At 43.4% G+C, this 26,447-nt stretch overlaps 1 protein-coding gene across 1 annotated transcript in view; it reads right to left on the bottom strand.

Moving 5' to 3' along the window:
- LOC121192825 (nuclear receptor coactivator 3-like) overlaps positions 1-25,955 on the bottom strand; it is a 56,691-nt gene extending 30,736 nt beyond the window's left edge. Inside the window, exon 1 of the mRNA XM_041054735.1 lies at positions 25,765-25,955. The gene's annotated coding sequence lies outside the window, so the exon portion shown is untranslated. The remainder of the gene's footprint in view (positions 1-25,764) is intronic.
- Positions 25,956-26,447: the final 492 nt, after the last annotated feature.

Raw genomic sequence — 26,447 nt, 5'->3', positions numbered from 1 at the left:
ACATCTGCTTTGAGTACAAGCCGACACTAGATGTAATAAAACAGGCAATTTTCTTCTCTTAGAATTCACTGAGTATAAATACTATAAGACCACATTTGAAGATCAAAAAATGAGGGGATCACTGTTCACACGCACCGCTGCTCCTCGACTCTGATTTACTTCAGTTTATATCCTTATTTCTCCTGATGAGCTTAGTTGTCTACAATTTAAACTTGGTCCAAAATGGGGCAAACACAGTACATACAGAGATAACACAGATATAAAGAACCACGTTACAATTCACACATGCGCACTGTGGTTACTATACCAATTCATTATATTTACTTACAGCAGTGGAATGCATTAGAGATTAGACATTACTTGACCACTATTGGACACATTGCCATGAAAGTCTGTGCAGCCATTCAGAGATGGATGTCCCAGAGGATGAATCCTACAGTCTTTTGGTCAAAACATCAATATGCCAAAGAACAGCCTCACAGAATTGCTAGCATGGCTGCAGACAATTTTGATTCATCAATTTCATCAAACTAATGATTACTGAACTGTGTTGACTAAGGCTGGGTGATTTTATCAGCTTTCATCAGAACCATATCATCATAAAATGATTATTCTGTAGTTCAAAATAAAGTTTCCAAGCTAAATGAGTCACTACAGTTGTTGTTTAATATGTATGAAGAGTTTTGAGTGATGTAATCCATGGGAGGGCAAAACTCAAAAGCTCAGTTCAAAATATTTTGCTATAAATGCTATTGTCATGTGGACCATGTGGTGAAAACTTAAAAATAGGTGTAATGCTATGGAAAGCAATTCTGCATTACATTCTGAGGTGTCCTGATTTGCAGGAGGAAACACCAACCTGCTTCACACTGGCACTGGGACAGCTTGTGATGTGTGAACGCTGACACGTGTATGGATGGGTGACAAACAGAACGGCTTCAGCACTGAAACCGTTCACTGACCCCTCGCGTCCCGTATGGAAGAACTTGCACTTGTTACATTTCTTGACTCACTAAGTCTAATTATTCCTTAATTTGTCACCTAACAGTACATGATGTACTGTATGTAAATACACTGTTTGTTTCTCTTTGTCTAAACTTCATGACCCTGCAATAAAAGTGCAACCTGTGCCTCTGAGTCAACAACGTCCCTCTCAGAGTTAATGTTGACACTGTGTTTGAGCGCACAAAATTAATATGCAACGGTCAGGTTTGGGTTGGTCACACAACAGATGATCGCCTCTCCACATTCATCTTCAGCTGCACGGTATCACAGTAAATGAGGAATGACAGAGAACTGTAATCTTGCATTTCAGTCAAACCCTGAACAGAATAAAAGTGTATGTTGTCAACAACAGCTCCTGCTACTTTATTTGAACCCAGCCACGTGCTGAACATGTGTGTAGAGAGGAAAAAGGAGAAGACCGGGGTGGGTGAGGGGGTGTGTGGGGGAATAGACTGTATGAAGGAACGGATGCATTCTTGTGTGTTAAGTGATTACAATAATGTTACAGAGCCAACAAACAACCCTGATAAGATAAGGACAGTAAACCACAGGCATCCTCATTTCTTACCTTTAACTGAACCGGGAAGAAAACAAATAGTGGACTAACTTTGTGAATGTGTACGCGGTGAAGAAATTTCAGGGTCAGAACATGAACAGAGTGTTGAAGCGTGACATGTATCAACCTAACATCCAAACACGGTCGTATAGTCAAGCAGAGAACTAAGTTAAATAAAATGCCTCACTGGAAACCATCAATTATGCAGGAGCTATACATTTTCATAACATAGAGGACCATTTCTGTGAGGTAATTAACAATGAACCGAGAGGCAAGGCTGCCATATCTAAGAGATGATGAATGAATGGAGTTTTAGAAAATACTTAAAACATTCTTGACATTACAGAGAGAGTAAATTAACCTAGTTACAGGCCTCACGGGGTACAGAAGGAAAAAATGCAGTGTGAAATTGTAGAAAAACAGTTGTCGACTGCTTTTAGTTTCTGGTGAAATGAATCAAAAGAGGGGGGGAAAATGAAACCTTTCTCTTAAGTCATTTAGCACAGGCACAATGAGGCCATAGGCTGTGGAGGTGGATAGTTTTCTGGACTGTTCAAGCCTAATTAGTGGAACAGGTCAATCAATAAACCCCCCACCCCACTCCATCTCTAACCACGCCTCTGATGGTTATTGCACTGCCACTGCAACAAGCAGGTTTTCCCCCCTTTCCACAGCAGCAACAATATGCAATACATCATATGATGAATCAACACCTCTCTAAAACAGTTCCAACTAAAACTGAACATAATTAGCTTTATGAAAGTAGGATTTATTGCAAGGCTGTTGTAGTAGACTGCATTTTAGCAAGGTGTACCTAATAAACTCTGTAATTTAGCATGCAAATACAAAATACCTGAAACCAGGAGGCAACGTGAGAAGGAGATGTCTTCCTCCTCCTCACTCAGAACCTAAAAATTAATGGCAGATTAATGGCCTAATTTAAACTCCCCCTCCACTCAGAAGAGCGGCTGTTATTTCACTTGGATGTTTGAACTTCACCGTGCGGAATGATGAATGTGCCAAGTTTATTTTCACATTTACCTGCTGAAGTAGGAAATTTCTCTGTGCTCACCTTAAATTGAGTTTGAGACGCGCACGTACTCAACTTACACAAGTGTCAACAATATGTCCACTTTATGGACTAGACAGAAGAGAATGGACTTTTTAGTGAAGTAGAAGACATTTTATGTCCAGCGGTTAAACTTTAATTTTTTTTTGGTAACTGTGAACTATTTGCATTTCTTCATTTGTTTTGAATGCTTATTCATATTTATGTAAAGCTCTATGAACTGCAAGGTGTTAGTGCCAATAAAACACCAATAAAATACTATAATACTACTTAACCATTATTGTTGCTGCAAATGATTGTCATCCACATTTGTAACTGAGTCTTTGTGTGCCTGAGCATTTCAGCTTTAAGTGTAAACACCATTAGTGGAGGGTTTTTGCTGCATTGCATTATGGGCTACTGAGGCTGTTGCAGGTGAAGAGATGGGAATCTCTCCTTCTGCTACAACATAGCCTATAAAACTCCAATACACTGAGCTAAAAATACAGTTTTAAAGAGCATGTTAAATTAACAGCCACAAAGAACTACAGGCAAACTATCAACTATCAAATTCACAGTGGTATCAATAGTTCTGATGTGCAGCCCAGCACACAACTGTCTAAGGCTGAAATGATTAGTCGATCGATCGGTCGCCAGAAAATTAATCAGCAACTATTTTCAGAATCGATTAAGAATTTTAAGTGATTTTTCCCACTAGCAACAAAAGTACCCTGTTCCAAGAATGGCTTGAAGGACAAACTCAGGGAACAAATTACTCGCTTGCTGACGTTGGATAACCAACGGGTTCCACACAACAACAAACATGAAGCAAACAAAAGCCGCCTGACAACAATTACAATGACGGTTAAGAGCTGGAAAGAGAGACACCTCCAGGAGGAGACAATGAGACGATACCACAGCACCATAGGTCTGTTGCTGATCAACACTAGAGCAAGTATTTAGATCCAGAAAGTTGCTTTACTGCAATATAAAAATACTTTATCACAAGTTAGTCATGCATTGAAAATGTGCCCCTTGTGACTGTAATACTATTACTTATTATGCTACTGAATTATTCCTACTGAATCGCTAATGTATAAGCATTTTACTGTTGTAGTTGGTTGAGTTGGAGCTACTTCTAACTATTTCTTACACTGCTGAACTACAACAGAACAGCTTCATTGCAACTTGACACTGATTCTACAAGTCTCTTGAACTCTACTGGACTGATGTAACACCATTCTTCAAAAGACATTCCCTCATTTGGGGTTTTGATGATGGCGGTGGAGAGCGCTGTCTAACACGTGATCCTAAATCTACCACAGGTGTTTGACTGGGTTGAGATCCGGTGCCTGCAGAAGCCATAGCATAACCTTTCAGTGACCCCTCGTGCCCTGTGGATGGGGGCACAGTCATCCTGACAGAGATCGCTCCCATCAGGATAAAAATGTTTCATCGTAGCATAAAGGTGATCACTCAGAACTTTGTATTGTTTTGAAAACCATGCCAGCAAAATGCCCCCCCAACAAAATAACAAAGCCACCGGATCCCCTCACTCACTGCAGGGGTCAAGCATTCCGGCCTGTATTGTTCTCTTCCTGTGTGCCACACTCACCCACTTGTCGAGAATATGGTGAAGGATGACGCATCTGACCATATCACTTTTTCCCACATATCCCACATACACGGTCATCAAATGTGATCAAAGTTTCCCACCCTCTTTACTGACGTCTTTCCCACAGACCTAAATGCACGTCACTTTAGTCACTGTTCCTATTAAAACACTAGCCAGTCGATCAGTCTTTGTGACTGAAGCTCCTGCCATCCATGGCCCAACAATGAAAACCTCTTTCAAAGTCACTTAGATCGTTTCCTTCTTGCCACCTTGACACATCAGAATCATCTGGGCCTCCTAAACATTTTTAAACATGCCACAAAGCATGATGGGACGCTAATTGCTTAATTGTACCATGCAGTGCACCTGTGTGGAAGCATCTGGATTTCTTACAGAGCTGAAGTAAATGTACATAGTCACATTCCACATACTATGTAGTAAAGGATCTCCAGACACTACTACTCCACTGATCTTACGCAAACGGTGATGAACAAGTGATAATTCATGAAAGAAAAAGTCAGGTGTCGATGGTCAAATGTGTTCAGTATCCTGTATCAAAAGCAGGGTTTGTGCGTAAAAGCAGAGGAAGATTGAAAGGTTGATAAAAAAGGTCAACAAATGAGACTTGGTGGAGTTGAAAAAGAATAAAAAAAAAAAAAAAGGAGAGTGGGGTTAGTGTGAAAGAACAGTATGTCAGTGTAAAGGTGTTTTTCACACAAGATAATTGCATGCAGATAAAACCCAGGCTCGAGCTGCCAGGGGAAAAAGCACTTCTTCTGCTGATGCAACTGTGTGACGACGAGTGTGTGCGCGAGTGAATAAGCTGCGAGACTTTCTTTAGTGGGAATGGGACATAATTGGCTCACAATAACCCATCAGTGTGGTCTTAGAGAGAGAACACCATCTTCTCCTCCACCTCTACTTTCCTGCTCGCCTCCTTCTTCACGCTCTCGTTCTCCGCGGTGACAGTGAGGGAGCAGTTTCGACACATAAACACCACCCCTCCTTCCCTTTCCTCTCCCTCCTCCCTCTGTTTATTTACTCAGAGTCCAAAAACTGCACAGCACAGGGAAAAAAAATGATGGGGGGGGGGGGGGGGGGGGGGGGTTGTGGAGGAAGAAGAGAGAAAAAGAGGAGAGGAGGGAGTGAAGGAGGGAGGTAGATACACAAACATACACTGCAGATTCAGCTGCACACACGTGGATGGGACACACGCGTGCACTGTGCACACACACACACACACACACACACACACACACACACTCCTGGTGGAGCATCTAAATCACATTAGCTGCCTGCCTGCCATCCATCACTCCCACAGACAAAAGCACATGCCGGAGAGGACAGGGAAACTGCATGGCAACATGCATAACCACCCACAAACAAACACACACACTCGGTCACAGAGCAACCAACACACCTTGAAACCAGACGACAGCGTGCAGGGGAAAGCAATCCCTCCTCACACACAATATTCCCCAATCAGAAATCAACTTGCATTCACTTGCACGCACATCACTGTCAGCACACATCAATTGTACATTCAGGGATCCACTCATTCGCTGCTGCTGCTGCTGCTACTGCTGCTCTGTGCGCTCGGCAAAGTCGCATTAGCATCAGAGAAAATCAACAATTGCATGATAATGCAATGGGAAAAAAACATAGTTGCTTTAAATATTTAAAACGGAAGCAGGGGCAGAGCGACATCTTGAGAAATCTTTTTTTTCTGTCGGTATCAATCTTCTTTCCCATTAGAGGGGGGTGGGGCCCTTATCTAACTCTGTGTGTGTGTGTGTGTGTGTGTAGACCAAAATGTTTGTTGGGGGCGCCTCTTATCTTGAAGATGGTGCGGGGTGCATGTCAGTGGGGTGCTCCTAACCTAATGGGATGCATGGTGAGTGTGTGTGTGTGTGTGTTTGTGTGTGTTTTTTATCTAATGGGCTGTCTCTTGGGGAAAGTAATTGGCTGGCAAGATGCATCGGAGGGAGAAGGAGAATAGGAGAGGAGAGGAAAGAGAAAGGAGGCAAAGTTTTAGGGAGGCAGGACAAACTTCACGTGTGCTCCATACATTATGAGACCATATGGTGCCCACTGTGCGGCAGGAGCAGGCAGAGCACCACAGCGCAGCTCTCATCCACTCGTCTATCGAGCCAGTCTCTCAGCTCCCACTGTTCTCCCTCCCTCCCATCCCTCCCTTCCTCTCTCCGGCTCTGTCTGGTTAACTCAATAACATCCACAGCCTCCTCTCTTAACTCACTGTTTTTTTACTGGCAGGGGAAGGCAAAAAAAAAAAAAAAACTGCCTTTTTCTCCTCCTGCTTCCTCTCATCCTAGACGACCGGCTCTGGCTTTCGTCTCCTCCACACCTTTCCCCCGCACTAGATGCTGTAGCAACCCCTCGACTCATCGTAGAGCTTAATCCGAAACAAAAAGGATTACTTCAATCGCATTAAAATCTGACAACTGATGGTGCTCTGTATGTGCCATCTCGAAGATGACAAGCACTGAGAGTATGTTTACACATGCACGTGTGCAGCACAAGAGGGGGTAGACACTGAAATAACTTCAGCATCCTTCCTAGATGGCCTGCTTGTGAATGGCAACGACAATTACAGCCGACAGTTGTCCACCACACTGTGTAGTTAAGAAATTGCTAATGACTGAATGCAGCTGCAAGCCCGCGTGTCTACGTGCATGCACGCCGCATCAAAGCAGCGAGCGAGAGGGCTGCTCTTTTAGTTGGCTCATGAAATCATTTAAAATCGGCCCGCTCCACACACACACACACACACACACTCATACACACACGACACCCCCCCAGCCGTTTGATGTGTAATGAGAGAAACCATTAGCAGTAAAAATGGGCTCTCCCCGCCCTGCCGCTCAGCAGATCTTAGTCAGTGCCACAGTTACATGTCTATTTATACATTCACTCCTCTTTAGATTTTCTTCTTCTCTAACAGGGAGCAGTTTGTGCAGCACACAGTCAAGAAGGCTGCATTTCCTCCTGCCCTTCTCTCCCCGTGTCTTCTTCTTCTGCTGCCTCTCTCCCTCTGCCTCTCTTCCCATCCCCCCTCTCTGGCTGTCTCCTCCCTCTCTATACCCTTCCCCCAGCTCTTTCCTGCTCCGTGCCTCCCTCTCATCAGGCTATATGCAGCAAGGCACAAATTCATCGGGGGAAAGAGAGACAGCAAAGGAGAACTGGAGATAGAGGGGGGGTTTGAAACGGAGAGGTGGTTTGTACTGAAAGAGAGCAAAACAAGAGCGAATGACAGACTAACAGGGAACAAAAAGAGGAGGTAGGGGTAAGCCAGATAGAATGAGACAGAGAGAAAGTGAGAGAGAGAAAGAGAGAGAGAGGGGAAAGGAGGAGGGGTAGGTTGGTGGGAGACCAGGAGGAGGAGGGAGAAGCTCACTCTCGCTACAGCGATGGGCGTTCCTCTCCCGGTTCCTGCGAGGTCAAAAGTTTACCGTGGTTTTAATTTCACCTTTCCACAGCCAATCAGAGCGCGTCTCCGGCTGCTGGGGGAACTTTGACCCACTCGGAGAATTTGACTGTAAAGATCTGAAACTCACCTCTGCTTCTCCACCATCTCTCACACTTTTTTCCATTTTCTGCTTGTTTTTTTTATTATTATTGTTATTATTATTCCCACCTTTTCCACGCAGAGACCCCCGCTCCCTGTTCACAGCAGACAAAAACCCAGAAAACTGAAACCCAGTTGTTGCTGTTGTTGATCTAAGGGGATAGTGAGAGGGAGGGGAGGGGGAAAAGGAGCCTTTATTGTTTTTGTGCATTTCTGTACTTTTCCTATGCTTTCAGAAACAGATGCCACCTAGACGGAGTGTGGGTCGAAAACCACAAGATCAACAGCCTCTCCTTGAGGATGAACAATGCACGCCACAGCACTGACACAAGAGTCCACAGTCCACTTGATCAAAACAACATACACATAAATACTCACAGACCAACTGCAGAGACACACCCCACATGCCGCCAGTGTGCTGAATAGTGGGTGTATAAGCACTCGTGTGTGTGTATGTGTGTGTGTGTATGTGTGCAGGCATGTGAGAGTGGAGAGAGTGTGTATCTATGAAGGGGGAGGAGGCTGCAGTTAGATCATAGCATCAGAGAGGGGAGGGGTGGCTCTGCAAATAGAGCGAGCAGAGAGTCGGCATGGCTGGCGACGGTAAGTAGAATGGCTTCAAGCCTCTTGTAAGGGACTAGGCCGTGTGTGTGTGTGTCTATCTGTGTGTGTGTGTGTGTGTGTGTGTGTGTGTGTATCTGTGTGTATGTTTTTCTATAGCCGCTTCATCACTGTCTGAGTGTGTATGTGCGTGTTTGATTAATTAACAGCCACGGTCACTGAAGAAGCTCCCTGTTGTTCTATTCTCCCCACATCAACTGCACAATTGCCCCCACCCTCCTCCTCCTCTATCCACCTGACTGCGATAATAAGGCACACGCAGGCATGCGCACACACACACACGCGCGCACGCAAGCACACATCCTCGTAAGAGCAGCAGGCTGTAAATCTCACGAGTGTGTGCAGATGAAGTGTAGACACGTGACGAGATGTATAGCCTCCTTCCACCTGTAGCTGACTTTCTCCTCACAGACGCTGTGTATCCAGCTAGCACTGAAATATGTCTATTATAACCACCTGGACTATAGTCTATATATGTAGTATATATTGTACATATTCAATTTAACTTTATTGCCAACAAAGTCCATTAACATATCAAAAACCAACAACAAAAGTATCCTATTTTCAAGTAAAATCACATAAAAGAGCCACACTGTTGCAGTGACTGACATGTTTCGTCATCATGATGAACGTGGACACCGCAGTTTATTTTCAGTCAATCCCACATACACAGTTAATAGTCACTAAAGCACTAAATCCACAGCTGAAAAAAATTTGATATTAATAAATTTTAGTGTCTATAGCTGCTCATATTTCATATAATTTACTCTGTCACAGACAGCTTCTTCACAGGTTTCTTCACAGGTGTTTAGAAACCCTCCTAATTTCTTTTCCTCAATCAACAACTGTTTTGATAATCAACTAGCAAGTAATTTATCAAGGAAATATGTCAAACAATTACTAGTTCCAGCTTCTCAAATGTGATCATAAACTGTTTCTAGTAGAAATAGTGAAAATGCCCATCAGCATTCAAGGTGATGTCTTTAAATTGCTTGTTTTGTCTAACCAAACATGTCCACCACCCAAAGATATTCCATTTACAGTGAAACCAGGCAACGGTCGGCATTCTCTTTGTAAAAAATGGTATTTTATACAAACCAGACTTATATCCCAGGTTAAAGGAGACAAACAACACCAAAGCATTTGTCTAATTGCATTTAGAGGTCTGATACACACTTGACTTAATTCTAGACTGATTCATTAAGTAGGAAAAAGACAATGGATTCAATTTTTAAAAGATGGTTTGGAAAAAGCTCAGGTCTTGCATTTGTGAGAAATTTTTGATAAAAGACATTAAACTCTAACTTACACCGATAAAGTGTCCAACAGAACCCAAACCTTTCAAACTCATCTAATGATGCAAACTCAAAAAGTACATTGGCAGAAATCCAGCTGCTGACATCCAACCAACAAGCAGAGCTCCAGCCATTAAAACACCTTCAGTGTCTCCCTCTTTCTCTCCATGTGGTGTTTTATCCATCTTTCATTTCAATGTTTTCCACCTCTCTCTTTTTTCATTTGGCCACTTTTTAGACAGACAGAGGACCGGTGGGCTGTTTTGTGCCAGTGTGCAGTTCAGGGGGGTTTAGAATGGTTGTGAAGGTGTTAGAAGACGTTGAGAGCAAGTGATGGGGTTTTTCCTTCCATCAGTTAAACTTTGTCTCAAAGCCGAGAGAGTTAAGATTTCGATTTTGCTGAAGCTGCTGGTTTTCTTATTATGGGTTTGTAAGTGCCTTTAGAGAAAAACAGATACATTAAATTTATGCAAAAATCTTGCAAACCCACAAATATGAGAGTTTAAAAAAATCTCCAAAACATGCACTGTAACCTGACCAAGCTGCTATAGCAAAACAGTCTATAACACCTTGCCTGGGGGAGAGAGGCCTCGGTGTTACCCCTGGGTTTAAGGTTACACAGTAAATGGACTGTTTGAAAAACACTTGAAACTTAACAATGTCAACTGCATTGCCCATTCTTCTGCTGCTTCAAACCCCCCAACCCCCCTGTGGTAGTAAAAACCAAAAACCTTTCCCACTCTCCCTTGTTTTTCTCTCCTCCATGCTTTCTTTCTGTCTTTCTTTCTTTAGTGTCAGAGAAGCAAACTAAAGCTGTGAAGCAGCCAAACGTTTGTGGAAAAATCAGCATCACTGTGTCCCTCACCCTTATCCGGGACCTCGGTTTGTTTTGTTGGTAAATACAAACTCTAAAAGTACTCAAAAACAAACACACACTGCACAGCGTTTGTCATAGTACGGTAATGGCACAGCAACAAGTTGCCCAACCCCCTGACGCCCCCCCCTTAACTCCTCTGGCTATATTTCTGTTCTTTTGTGCTGCTGAAGTGTGTCAGGACAAAGGTTAAATGCAGAGCAGTCACAAATTAGTCCTAACTAGTCAGAGTTGAATATAAGAGCGTGTGTTTCAGAGTAATGTGGTGTCAAAAGGACACGCAAAGCTAACGAAGATATACAGCAGGCACAAATGCAAAGAATAAAATCAGTTAGGACAAGCAAGGACTTGTCAGCTTGCTGTCCAGCCGCGACAACATGGCTGGTATTGTTTTCACCTTCTGAGTCTGTGTGTATGTGTACTCTTGTAATAGTGTAGTAATGACTTCTGAGTACTCATGGGTCAGAACGTCAACATGCTGTGATCCCATTGCAAGACGGTCTCCAGTTAGCTTTGTAACCAGTCTCTGGGTTCACCAATAAAACCTTCTACATGTGTTACATTTATTTCATCCAGTCAAACTGTTCTTTGAAACAACTGTGGTCCTGACCTACACCACTGAAACAGGAAGGGTTATAAATATAAACTATACATATGGTTGTTTTTGGACACAGCAAAACGTCTTTTGCCGAATTTTGTCAAGACCCATAATTTATCTTTGCTATATTTTAAAATGCTTGAAACTAATTTGCTCGTACTTTCCACACACCTGGCCAATTACTGCTTGTCGAGTTACTTGCTCAGCTCGTCCTGCAACTTTGCAGTAAAAGTTTGAAGAATAAAAAAGAAAATGAATCAACACATGGACTTATACGGCAAAGAAGCAAACAACATAGTTCTTTAACTAAGAGTGATGATTAAAACCTCTGAACGAGTATAAGCAGCTGCAGGAAGAGCAGTGGCAAAAGGCATCAGAAGGTGATAAAGAGCAAAATATAGAGAAACCCCTTTAGTGATACTTTTATAAGCAGCTGTAAAATAATTAAACCCAGTTTCTTTGATTTTCATGAGTATCTTCTGTAGAGTTTTCAGCTTTGGCCAATTTGGAAAAATAGATATGAGCTCTGAAGCTACATCATGTATGTGTTTTTATTTTTCAAAAATCACCTGCAGTCTTTCTCAAGTATTTGCTCCATTTATTTTGGTCCAACCATGGTTGCTTGTACACAGTCCATGAAATTACAGTAAACCAAAGTTCTTTAATTACAGGAAATGGTATGAAGCTGCCTCTTTTTCCTCTTTGTGCCATCCCAAACAAATTTCTACAGCTTAAAACTACAGATCAGAATACAGGAACAAACGTAAGCCAAACCCAGTTGAACAAGGCTCAACTTTTACCCCACTGTAATGCGCCACTCAGGAACACACCAAATACATGAAAGTGCAGATTCCAAGCAAATTACTTCGTAATACGAACAGGGTACCCACTGTATACCTCAAGTTCATCACGAGGAAGGACAACATTATTTTTGCTGTCATAACTTTCCAGACCTTCCACATAAGAGCACCATTGTGCAGTGTCTGGCAGCTTCAAACTCATTAATCTTTTACTTAACTGTCCTTCCTAGATCATATTTCATCTTCTCAGTAGTACGTGTGTGTGTGTGTGTTGTTTTTTTTTTTTTTTATCCCTATCCTATTTTGGGCTTGAACGTCCAACTAAGCACCTGAGCACACCTGGCCAGTCGGTGTGGGCACAGACTTCCGGACTGTACACAGCAGTCAGATCATGTGAAAGAGTTTCCCAGCACTATACAACATTCTGCACAACACTTTGTTCTTTGCTGAACACCACTGACCAGAACTAAAGGTCGAAATAGAAGTGTCCTCCAGGTAAATTATTAATGACTTGTTTTCTTTTCCTCCCTGCACCTCTGCCCTCCCTCGGTCCATCTCTTCTCCTCTCCCCCTTCTCTCGTCCGAATTGTTGTTTTCTCACTGTGCTCCTTCTCATCCAGTCGTCCCCACCTTCTCCTTCCCCCCTTCTCTCCACTCGCTCTGTGTTCTCCCTCCCTCCTTTTCTCTGTCTAAGTCTAGTGTGGAGATTTATTTTTAGCCCTGGTGAGATACAGAGAGAGATCGTGCTGGGCTAACACGTACTCTCCACAAGGCCTTTACTGGGGACCTGTCACCGATGTGTGAGAGAAAAACGGTTTTCAGTTAACACATACAGTGTGCATGTGTTTCCACCGTGTATGTGTGTTTACTGTAGTACCACATAAATATTGCTAAGCTGCTTTTCCTCTCTACACAGGAAAGTCTTCGTGATAACAGAATCCATCACACTTAAAGGTATAATCTGTGACACAAGTGTAAACAAAGGGCATCACCACCACAATATTCAAAACCGGATTAGAACTTCCAGTCACTCCCACACTGAATGACGGTTTCTTTAATACTTAACTAACTACAAAACAATAAGTACATTGAAGTTACTGATGATTTCTGGTGCTCTCGGAGATTTGTTTACATCAGTAATGTTCAAAACAATAGAGTATCAACAGGCCAATGTTTCAAATAATGATCAGTTTACACTTTAGAGCTCAAATGCAGATACTTGGCAATAGATAGCGCGTCGAGGTTGAGATTCTGCTGGTGCAATGAGCCCTTTCCGCTGTGATTGGTGTTGAAAAGTTGTCCATGCCAAGGACGTTTGGTTTTCTGAACTGTTCCAGAAAACCAGCAGCACCCTGTGCTTCCAACTTCTGCTTGATCTCTTGCTTTGATTTTCAAGACCCTGCTTTGTCTTTCACTTACGCAACTTGCTTTTCCATATTTTGTTTAAGGCTGCTAGAGTCTCTGAAGTTGTCTTGTTTTGCACCTATGAGAGTCTCAGGCTCTTGGACCTGCTCAGACTATGTAGTGTTACTTAAATGTCAGCTGTCTCCACGTCCATATGTTTCCAGCATATGGACGTCTTTGGACTCATGGGTGGTGCTCTGTCATGTCAGCATCGTTTGCCATTGTTTTTTAAGTGCACTGGATGAAGCAGGCTGTTACGTTGATTTTTGCACTCACCAATAAAGGCTTGAGCTTGCCATGCATTAGTCAGCGGTCAATTTACTCATAGTGCATAACAGTTATGGGATGCAAAATAGATTAAAATGTTGGAGAGCACCTTAGGGAGCTCATGAACATCCAAACCGAAAGTCTGTGATCAGTTCTACTCTACTATGCTGCCAACACTTGTTGAGAAACTATACATACAAATGCTTTTTTTTTGCCTTTTAAAATGAATCCATACCAGCTAAAGGGTCTCTGATTTGAAGCTGGACATGGCCTTTGACCTAAGGGTGGACAGAGGTTGTTATAAAAGCATGAAAGGCCATATACAACTGGGGTTGACTTAGTTACTTTAAAATGAAAAAGATATAGTGATGCTAGCCACATGGCTCCAGAGATGGCAATGTCAGCCTGTTGCACTGTCCATCGCTTTGGTCCAGACTGAAATATCTCAACAACCACTGGATGGATAATCAGTTCCAATATCAACATTCATGGACCCAACACAGTGAATCATAATGGCTTCGGCGATCAGTTCACATGGCTGTTATGTGTTTTAACAGTGGACTGAATCACGTAAAGGCAGCATTTCTCCCAGCACATTACACGTGAATCTACCAGAGATGTCAACAGTCTGTCAGTCAAGTGATGATCAGCTCAGTGAACATCACCAGCAGCCCTCCAGATCTGCAGGCAAGCCGAGGCTGCTCACCTGATGGTTACCTGAGCAGGAAGCTGAGTCCAACAGCAGATGATATTTCATCCTGGGCATCGTGTCTAACCGATGCCAAACCGAGACACTAGAACATGCATGTAAACGCAGCGAGTGTTAACACAAGCGAGGCCTTCTTTTTAGGTAAAGCCTGGTTAGCAGGACAACAGCTTAAAACAAACAACAGCACACACAAATCCCCTGAAAGAGGAATACAAGAGGAACCGGAATCTTTGTCTCACATTGCATCAATTGCATCAATATTTAAATTCGGGTACTTTTCTTCTAACGAGAGCATAAGGACATCGCTGTCTGTTTACTACAACTCAGATCTCACAGGACTAACAGATTCATTGTGAGGGAGTGCAGCAGTAAAAAGAAAATGAGAGGGGTGGGGCGTTGGAAAGGAAAAGCTGATTCAACCAAAGATGCTTCCTCTGCCTGAGCTGAGGCTGATGCACTGAGGGCTTCTTTCCATTTCCCAGCTTGGCAGAAACAGATGGGTAAAGGTAGTAACTGTGCTTTGTCCCCGTCCACAGCGGATCGCGAAATTCAGCAGTTTGACTAAAGGCTGTGTCTTCTCTGAGCGTCATGTGCACGATTTCAAAATCTCCTTAGTCATACACTCACTAAGCACTTTATTAGGAACACCATACTAACACTGGGTAGGGACTCCATTTGCTGTCAAAACAGCCTCAGTTCTTTGTGGCATGGATTCCACAAGATGCTGAAAACATCCTGTTTAGATTCTGGTCCATGTTGACATGATTGCATCACATCGTTTCTGCAGATTTGTCAGCTGCACATTCATGCTGCCAAACTCCCATTCTAAGACATCCCAAAGGTCTTCTGCTGGACGCAGATCTGGTCACTGGGGAGGCCACTGAAGTACAATGAACTCATTGTCATGTTCATGAAACCAGTCAAAGACTTTTGCTTTGTGACATAGTGCATTATCATACTGTGGCAATCAAACGATGATTGATTGGTATTAGGGGGCCTAAAGTCTGCTAAGAAAACATTCCCCACGCCATCACACCACAGCCGCCATCAGCCTGGACTGCTGACACAAGGCAGGATGGGTCCACGGATTCAAGCAATTCTGACCCTACCATCTGCAGCCTCAGCAGAAATCGAGGTTCATCAGCCCAAGCTATGTTTTTCTAATCTTCAGCTGTCCAGTTCTGGTGAGCTTTTGCTTACCATCTTGTTTAAATTATTCTGTGTGAGTGTAAACTATTGTTTGTTTTAATTGTTGTGCTTTTTGTGTGGACCCCACTTTGTGGAAGTTAATAGGGATCTGAACAAAAAAGCCACCCATCACCAACGTTTGTGGAAGGTGCTGTTGTGTACAGTATGTTGCAACTGAGCTTGACAGGAGGTACAGACAGCAACAAGCCTCTGTGACATCACAGGCTTGCCTCGGGGGGAGGCGGACGGGCAGCCAATCAGAGGAAGCCCGCTTAGCCGGCCCGCTGCTCCACACCAAGGTGACAAGGTGGGGGTGGCAGACCTTGGAGTGCTCTCCTATCTTGAGATGAGTGATGCTGCTGCTGGTGACACTGGAGAGGAACTGGTGGATGGAGATGGCTGTGTGTGTGTGTGTGTGTGTGTGTGTGTGTGTGTGTGTGTGTGTGTGTGTGTGTGTGTGTGTGTGTGTGTGTGTGTTTTCACACATATACGGCAACCCTGAACTTATCTAGACATTTCCCAGAGTTGTATGTGAGAACGCAAATGTCCGAAACAGTAGGACCGGACATTAAATGGACTTTGCCATGCCAGCTCCCTAGTACAAAGTCAGAGTAACGTCCTATCAAGCTAATGTGTGAACAGAGCCGGTCACTGTCCGCAGAATTCACAGCGTGTGAGTGGGTGTGTTGATGACGTTTCTAACCTGCCTCCTGAACGCTCTACCCAGGCGCCACGCCTGGGCTAAATCACACCGAGTATTTCCGGGAGGTGAGAACGCATTTGACACGGACAATCTCCTGTTGTGTGCTACACGAGTGAAAGGGCAACTCTGGACAACGTCCGGCCTTGATTCTCCAGGACATCGACTTCATCTGAGAAAACGGATTGTGTATGTGTGTGTGAGAGTGTGAGGGGGTAGAGTGATATAGGAGGTGTGGCGGCTGAGGGGAAGGCAGGACAGGAGTGAATTAAGTTGAGGAGGTGGTCACGTAACAGCCGGGTTCAGGCAGAGTTGAAACCACTTGCTTGCTGTGGTGCAGCTGGTAACATTTACCTCAACTCCTACCCCGTAAATGTTTGTGTGTGTGTGTGTGTGTGTGTGCACACGGGCACGTTAAGGAGCTCTAAAAACACATAAACTAGGCCTGGATTTTTACAATGGAAAATGAGTAAAAAAACAGAACTCCCCTTCTCACACACACCCACCCCTCGGAGGACCCCTTTAACAAGCATCTATTACCTTACAGCAAGAAGAAACGTGAAACTAACCGCCTCCTCCCCCTAAAAATCCAGCTCTCCTCTGCTTGGGGCTCACAAAAAGGTGACAGATTGTGTTTTTCTAACTCTCGTTTAAACAATGATACATACAGACATGGCTGCCCCACACCATCACGTCACTGACCGCAAAAAGTGACATGAATCCATGTTTCCTCTGCAATCCCTGAAAATGTTGACTCTCTGTAAGTTTGTGAAAAATCCTGCTGAACTCTGTGTGCACCCTGCGAAGAGCAAAAAGAGAAAAACAGAAGGAGAAGAACAAAACCACCCTCCATATTAGGCACCAGCACACGATGTCTGTACGTGATTTTGAGGCAGATTCAGGAAAAGGTGCTTTTCTGTAAGACGTGCTGACAGTGGTCTTCTGCTGTCTGACCTTCATGTGTTTGCAGAGCAACAACATGTGAGTCAGGTTTTCTTAAGGACCCTACACTATTTGATTTTCGGCACTAGCAGATAAAAGTTGACAATCTTGATAGAAGTAAGGTCAAACCTTTCACCATCAATTCAAAACCGTGGCCCCTGTAGCTGCACTGAGAAACACTGACAGCTAATTTAATGCTTTGGCAACCAAAGAAACCCTGCGTGAGAAATTCTGACTTTATTTAGATGTGGCCTTAAAATACTATTATGATATTGCAATGTATTTTTGCAGAAACTATATTTATGGTGGTGGATGGAGTTAATCATTTTAGTGACTTTTTGTCCAACACTCTAGCTTATGACAGCTTCAGCTGTATTTTGTGTTTAGTGCTAATTAGCAAATCATGCAAACACATCACAACATGTCTCCGTGACGATGCTGCCGTGCTAGCATTAGCATTTAGTTTCCAGCACCACTGTGTTTAAGTACAGTGTCACAGAGGTGTTAACGTGACTGCAGACTCTTAGTCTAGAAGTGCTAAAGTTCACCAGGTTCTCATCGCACAATCTGACATGCCTCAAACTAGGTATCGTCTGACACTGAGATTTTATGAAACTCAATTTCACACTGAATAACATGCGATGAACCTGCAAGATGGTTGTTACTACACAGTGTATTAGGGCCATTAGTGTACAATGTGTGCTGTACTGAGTCCAGCTAGTACCGGCAAACATGCAGCAGAGAGAAGAGAGGAGAGGAGAGGAGAGGAGAGGAGAGGAGAGGAGCCCCAGGTAGCCTCACAGCAATGCACCATTAGATAAAGGAAAACACAGAGCCAAGCTCTGCTGCTCGCGTCTTCTCCAGCCACTGTATCCCCGTCTCTCCCACTGACCAGCTAAATATTTTATCAGCTGGCAAAAGAACCTACAAGCCCCAAGGCCAGAGGTTCTTTTTGTGTTTGTTTCTTCATTGAAGAAAGTAACTGTTTGTGTGTGTGTGCGTGTGTGTGTGTGTATGTGCGTGTGTGTGTGCGTGGGGGAGTGGGGGGGGGGGCTAAGTCTGTTCACCGACCACAAAGTCACTGAAGTGCTTTTGATTGGTCACTTTGAAGTAGTTCTTCTGTTTCTCTCTCCCAGCCTCTCTCTCGCTCTCTCTCTCTCCCAGCCTCTCTCTCTCTCTCTCTCTCTCTCTCTCTCTCTCTCTCCCTCCCTCCCTCCCTCCGTGTGCATCCTATGTGCAGCACGCTGCTCAGTTCAGAACTGGATGAACGACCTTGAGCAGGCGCGAAGGGCTGTGTTGCCATAGCAACGAAGCCTCGCACAACCAGTAACAGCTGGATGCAACAGCACTCCCTGAATTTTAGCGGGAGTCGCCACGTTAATAAAACGACTCTCCACGTCTCCTTCCCCCTCCCCTCCTCCTCACTCTCTGTAACCACCCCCCCTCCCTCATCTCTCTCCACTCTCAGACACATGGACCTGTACTAACACAAAAGAAAGCCATGGTTGCACAAATACAGTATGTTTGACATTAATGCATAAACTTACTTTTGTTTCCTGTGCACAAGCTAATTGCACGCAGTGAGAAAGAAACACAATGGAGAAGACAAAGACCGAGGTGAATGAGACAGGTGGAGGAGAAAAAGACAAAAATAAACAGAGAAGTCCAAGTAACAAAACAAAACACAGAACAGGGAGAAACGCACAGAGATGGGCACTTGACATTCCTCTCACAGAAGAAATAGCTCTCAGAAAAGGATATGAGCTGCACTGAGGCATTCTGGGGAAAGAAAGGAAACAGAAACTGAGGATACCCGGTCGACTGTTGTTCTGACAGTGCATCAGCTCATCCCTCTCTCTCTCTCTCTCTCCTCTGTTTCTCATCAGTTCATCCTTACAGCTCTGCTTGATGTTTAGTGATCCCATTATCATACACAACAGCATAAACTACTTTCTAGCTCCTTAACTAACCAAAAACATTTTTCCGTCGACCTGACTAAATAAAGATCAACTGTATTTCCTAACACATCAAATGGCAGCAGCGACTGGCACGGCTCTTAGATCAATTACAGGCCAATGCGAGAACCTGGCCTGTGCTTGCTGTTAGTCTGAACGGGTCAGCACGTGTCAAGTGACCTGGTTTCACAAACACGCTCCAAATCAGTGTTTGACCCAGGCCTGACCAAATGGAGGACAATACAGACATTAATACTCAGATTTACTGTGTTAACAATAAAATGCAGCTATTTATGCATTTTACAAATCATTTTTATCATCAGTTCATCTCTAACTTCCTCTGATTAATCATTTCAGTCTATAAAATGTCAGAACAATACCCATGATTAGTCCAAGATGATATCTTCAAGTTGCTTGTTTTGTCCGACTAACAGTTCAAAACCCCAAAATATAATAAAAATGACAAAATCACTGCCTTTAATAACTGATTATCAAAATGGTCGTTTATTAATTTGCATGCATTTCCTCTCTCAAAGTGGCTCACTTCTGACACATTCAGCATGTAGTAGCTGTAACAGTAGTTTGCTGAATGACTGGTTAAACATCTGCATAGATAAATATCATAACTCAATGTCTCTCTCGCACACGCACGCATGCACACACGAACACACACACACACACACACTGTTTCCCATTCAGACTCTCAAATGTAAAGAGGGAACCGCGTTTTAAGAAGTGAAATTTGAGATTCATAAAAGCTCCGGTAAAACTCCACAGAACAGCAACAACGTGTTTCTTGCAGACCCATGAAAACGTGTGAACAAACAATAACAACCACGACCAACAGTCTGGTTAAAGTGATTTTAATGTCTGTTCATTCTGCACCATCATGCACAGGGTTTGTGTCTGTCACAAATTTTACTTTCACACCTGGTCTTTCTTTTGGGAACCACTATGTCATAAAACTTCAACACAGCAAATCAAAACTTTTAAGTTGTTATGTTTTTTGTAAAGATCAATGTTCTGATTTATCTCTTGACAAAAAAGCAAATGAGTGTAATTCCAAAATGTCAGACTATTCCTTTAAAGCCTGTTTAGTAAAATAATTGTTTGTTTGCCTTAACTGACTGTGACATTTTAAATAACTGTACCAGTTTTCATATTTTCGGTGATTCATTTGACTTGAGTGTCTTAGCATCTTTTGGAAAGAATGATCTGTGATGTTGCAGGTGGTGTCGACACCGAGAAATTGTGGCGCTGTATTTCTTCCTGTATCATCTTGACTCATGAAAGCAGCTTCCGGAGAACTGATTCCCAACACGCACAGCACAGACATATCACTCACACGCAAAATACCACTGACAATGAGATCAAGAGCACATAAATAAATAAATAAAGGACGTTACTGTCATGTTATTGGAAGTAGAAAAGTTTTTTTTCAGTTTACGTGAGTGTAAAATACTTAAAATACTTATGGGAGTGAGAAACAGAGACAGAGGGGAAAGCTCTCTATAACAAAAGAATCAACAAGTAATTAAAACAATCTTAACACGTAATTATAAATTTACATTTGTAATATTAGATAAGTAAAACTCAAAGCCTTAAGATACACACTATGAAGGACTTTCATTGATTGTTAAATGAAGAGTGAACTTATGAGCCTTTAAAGCAGCCTAGATTTTTTTTTTCTTTTTAGATGAATATGGGTAGTATTTCTGGTTTCATACTGTTAGCTGTACAATAAAATAGAGCTCATTTGAGTGTCAAAGCTAAAGCCAACACATAAATCCCCTGTCTATCTCCAATTCATTATCACAAGAGTAGCAGCAAAATGTGTCTCTTGATGTCTCCGCAGGCGGGAATGCTGGCTCTGAGGCTCCTGGCTCAGGAGGAGAGCCATAAATGTTGGCAAATATTGACCTGACATATGCAAAATCATAGGAATAACACATCAGAATTCTGTTCTTGGGGTCATTGTTTTACCTTCAAGCTTATTAGAGGACTGACTGAGTGATTCCTCATCCTTGAGCAATTTTCTCTTGACATTAAAAGGGCAGCCAAAGGGGTTAGGTTAGGGTAAAATTAAAGTCCAAGCTTATATTTTTCACACTCTACAATACAGACTTTTCTACATGGACCATCAACTGCTAGGACGAGCAGTTTTAGCCTCAGTCTTATAGCTCAACATGTACAGTCATCAGTGCAAACGTCTCGTGGATTCTTACGAATATTCCACAAGACTCTTGTTTGTGTTACACAAACAGCTGGAAACATTAAAAACTTTAAAAGCCAGCAAGAGGCTGCGATTTCAACCAATGCATGGCGCCGATTTTAGCTTAATTGGATAGCCCGGTAGAGCCGATAAAATCTGCCAGCGACAGTTGTCATTTCAACTTGATGGCCATAGCAACAGTAACTAAAAGTCAATTGCAAACTAGGAGGAGCCGCTGGTTCCAAATCATTTGCTCCTATCCTCTATTCCCATTACAGTTTTTTAGAGGACAACCTTAACGTTACTTAATGATAGAAACACAGTAATCGGTTCATGTTGTAACCACCCGTTTTGATTATTTCAAATTCTTTAATGAGAAATCATGCTTTGTCTGTCACTTTGACATTGTGGATGGACCTAAATACTACAATACCCATGAGCCTCAGGCGTCGTTGCTATGGAGAGGCAGCCAGACAGAGGCAGAAATTGGAACGGGAGGGAATTCAAAACGCTTTGTTGTTGCAGTTGTTAACAAAGCATGGCGCAATACCTTCTGAATTCAACCAAAGTTAAGAGTGAACTGGTTTAAGATTGTGACACAGATTGTGTTTTCAGCTTTTTCAACAACTTAATCTTTAGTTCTCTTTGGAGAATTTTAGGAGTCTTTCATTAAAAAAAAAAAAAAAACTCAAAACGATTATTCTATTATCAATTATCTATTATTTATTGATCGACTTATGGATTAATCAGCTAATCATAGCAACTCTAATACAGCTGGTAGTGTGAAAAGATACCCAGGCCTAGTCATTTGAGATGAACTTAGTAGTATGGGGGTATCCACCGCTGGACTAGAGATGCATGAGTAAACGACAGGAGGACACAAATGAGTGAAATAAAAAAAGAAAACGACCCCCTCAGCCACAAAGCAAAATCAATGAGAGCTGGTGAAGATTAATTCCTGTTTAACAAATCCTGACACATGGGAGAGGGGCCCCAACAACAACAGGACAACAGTTCAGCTCACTACACTGCTGATGGGGGAGGCAGGGGACAGCGAGGGACATACCACAGAGAGAGAGAGAGGGAGAGGGAGAGAGAGCACAACAAAGAATGTGGACCGTTTAAATCAGAAAACTTCCTGATTCCACAAAAGAGGCGATAAAAAAACCTGAAACGATCAAGCAAAGTCGAGGAGGGCAGAAACAAGATCAACAAAAGACCAGGAAGGACACAAAAGACAAAAATGCCAGGTAGAATTCCAGCAAGAGGCTCCACCTGAGCCCCTCCCCTTCCCATGCACACACCCCTCCCTTTTCCACACACACACACACACACAGCATCCCATGCTCCCAGGCTGGTGTGTGAGGTCCTGCCTCCCTCCCGCTCAGCCTCGTGTGAGCCCTGCCCCCAGCGCCTGACCCAGTCACCAGCATCCCCTGCTAACCTCTGTCCCCTTTTTCCCCATTCAGCAAACATCATGCATCACTGTCACCCTCCTCCTCCTCCTCCTCATCCACGCATTCATCCCACCATCCGCTTAGCGAAGACCCCTCATGGGTGCCTACAGGTCCGAGCAGCTTGCCCACACCCCCCCTCTGCCCACGTTCCTTTCGATTCCTTGTGTGCAGGTCCTGGGCGTGTGTGTGTCTGCACGTGTGCAGAGACTCGGGCCACAGAGTTGACTGTAAATCTGTCAGAAGAGAGGTGCCGTGAAACGAGTCGAGGGCTCCTTGCTGCCACACCCCTCCACTTGGGCAACAGACAGTTCAGCCAAAAGACTCAAAACGATAGGTCAATCAAACAATTAGTCATCGAAAGAAACTGAATCGCCAACAATCCTTATGACAGAATCATCGTTTGAACGCCCCTCAACAAGCAGCAGCTGGTTAAATCCTGAGTCTGAGTTGACAAACTATATATTGACATAAAGTAAAGTGACAGCTTTCTGCTTTCAAGAACCTAATATCCCTGCAACAATATTTTGTAACAGGTGATGAAACAATTAGTTGATTAATCACTTAGTTCATCCGCAGCAACTATTTTGATAATGCCAAATATTTAGAGATTCCAGCCTCTCAAATGAGAGAATTTACTACTTTTCTTTGTCATATATCACAGTAAACTCAATATCTGTGGATTCTGAACTGTTGGCAGGACCAAACAAGATATTTAAAGATGTCACATTTGAGTCTGCAAAGTTTTTCATGTTTCTGCTTTAAAAAAATAATGAAACTATGAAGACTGTTTCCTATTAATTTTCTATCGATTAATCAATTAATTGACTAATCCTCTCAAGTCTGAAGGTAAGAAAAAAGAAACTTAGTACATTTTTTCATGTTCTTGTCTCTGTTCTCACTGTACAGTTTACAGTGTATTATATCATTGTACAGTATAATATTCAGCACATAGAAGAGTCTAGTTATGATTCTATGTTTAGTTTCTATTTTTTATTATTGTCTGTTTAGTTATTGTACATAGTGTAGCCTTTAAGTGTATTTGTTGTTTTGCCTATGTCATTGTTTAGCTCTCTAAATTTGGAATCACTGTAATTAAAAAGAGATCAAGAACAATAACCGTTTTATTTTGGGCATGTCATTGTCAGGCTTGTGCACAAAGAAGGGGGTGTTAGTTAAAGTTATTTATCAATCAAAAACTCTAACCATTCTCTGGTAGCAGCTTCTCAAATGTGAGGATTTGCTGCTTTTCTCTGATTTGTATCTCTGTAAAATGAATATTATAATAATAAATTTTGGACCACTGATCAGATGTCAGTCTGAATTCTGGGAAACCTGGATGGACATTTTTTTCCACATTTTATAGACAAAAAATAATGAAAGATTAATCCATAATGAAAACATCAATAATAATGACTATTTTGTATATAGAATGTCAGAAAATTGTGTAAATGCCTGTTACGGGGTCTTGTTTTGTACAAAAAAAGAACAAAACTTAAATATATTTTACATAGTTCTACATAGTTTACTATCATACATCACAAAGCAAAGCAGCTAAACCTCACATATGAGAAGCTGGAATCAGCAAATATTTTGCAAAGTTGCTGCAGATTATTTTTCTGTCAATCAACTAGTCGATTAATCCAATAATCATTGCAGCTCTGGTCATCAGCTGTGCCCCTATTTAGTCGTGAAACAAAGCTGCAAAGGTGAATTTATACACTGATCAAAATATGACCAATTCACCTGTCCACACTGACACACAAACCATCTGCATCACTCCCATTCAACTTATGTTTACACACACTGAGGAAGGCTGCTGTTGTTCAGTGTGAGCAGGTACTGTAATAAGGCTCTGGTGTCATGCTCAAGGACACGGTGCTTTTCAAGGCACATGCACACACACACACACACACGCACACACACACGCTGGCTGTGTCAGGGATCAAACCGTGCACGTTCAGGGTTACAAGGCTGTGTATACGGACAGGGCCACGCTGCTGCCCCCTGCAGATATACAGTGAGATACATTATTGAGTATGAAGCAGATGACAGGAGGGAGGTTACGAAGGAGACCTAACAGGGAAAAACATAAGCACGGCGACCATTCACTCTTTCAACTCACGCTTTTATAGCCAATACGTGCCCCGTTCACTGACTTGCACACTGGAGACACACCGGAGAGTCAGTGCACTTTTTTTTATTATTATCGCTCAGCACACGGGACCCGGGCAGGCAGGCAGGCTGACTGACTGACACACAGCCAGTCAGTCAGTCAGTCAGCATCCCCTGCCTCTTAACGAAGCCACTAAAAATACACCCGTAGCCTCTTTCAAACACAATGCATATGTCACACAGCTGAGTGTTTGCATGCCCTTGATCAACACACATTTCGGTCCAAATTCCCTCATGTTGCGACAGCGACGGACTCAGCTTATCTACTAGTTTCCCACCGACTGCCGACAGTCAGCAGCGGCCAAGAGAAATCAGTCCACTGTCCCCGTGTTTGTGAGCGTGTGTGCGAGTGTAAAGTGTGTGTGCTCTCCCGAAAACTTCCCGAGGTACCGTATGAATTGGAAAACACTTCTGTGATCCACCAGCTTGTGTGTAAACTGGCCAGCTCGCACGATCGCCAAGTTACCACATCTGCTAAACAATTATCCCTCTGGCAGCACAGGCTGACAAACAAACAGGGCGCCCGGCGTGCACCTCGTCGCCGCCGCGAACAGGTTAGTAAACCTCTGCTGTCACGGACTAAATGACCATGCACTGTGCCCTCCGCACCGCGCCGATGCCAATATTGTGTGTGTGTGTGTGTGTGCACCGCGGCTGGGAACCCAAGTCAGTACGTTTCCGTCCTCCTATCGAAATGCAAACCGAATGCAAAGTCGGCTTGAATTAGCTGAATGTCATCAAGCACGCAGCGCGGGCTTACCTGGTGGACGTCTCTCTCTACCGGATCGATAATTTCTTCTTTACACCATTAACTCTCCGCCATCTTCGGCACTGTTTGTTTAAATGGGAAACACTCCCGAAGCCCAAGAAGCCAGTTCAGTAAGTTGAGGCGTCGCGGGGGTTGCTGGGTAAAGGAGTTCGTTCGCGCGGAGCGCCTCGCTTCCTGCCACCTCCTCCAACCCGGATGCGGACTACAGGCAGACTCCACCACCGCACGGTGAGGGGAGGGGTGGGGGTGGGGGTGGCAGGAGAGGGGAGGTAGCTGTGGAGGAGGAGGAGGTGGGGGAGCGGGCACTGTCTGTCTAGCTGCCCACAGACGGATGTCAGCGACGATACGGAAGTGGAGGGAGATGCCCCGGTGTGTATTTTCTGTTAACGCCGGCACGCCACGACAAAAGCAAACACTGAATTGTTTTTCTTGTTGAAGAAGCCCACAGGCACACAAAAAGCACAATTTCCAGACTTTCTACTAAAAGAAAGCATTTGGCTGGAGGGGATGACAGAGGAGTAGACAGCCTAAACTTGAGAGCAAATTAGGACGCAAGGGTCTTATCCCTGTCTGGTGATGAGTAGTTGGTCCATTTGGACAAGTAAAAGTGGTTTATCTGCCAGTGGCCTGCTCCTTATTGAAAGCAGGGATTAGTTAACACATTAAAGGACCAC

The sequence above is a fragment of the Toxotes jaculatrix genome, chromosome 2, assembly GCF_017976425.1.
Source record: "Toxotes jaculatrix isolate fToxJac2 chromosome 2, fToxJac2.pri, whole genome shotgun sequence".
Lineage (NCBI taxonomy): Eukaryota > Metazoa > Chordata > Actinopteri > Toxotidae > Toxotes > Toxotes jaculatrix.
This window is presented reverse-complemented; position numbering and strand designations above follow the sequence as displayed.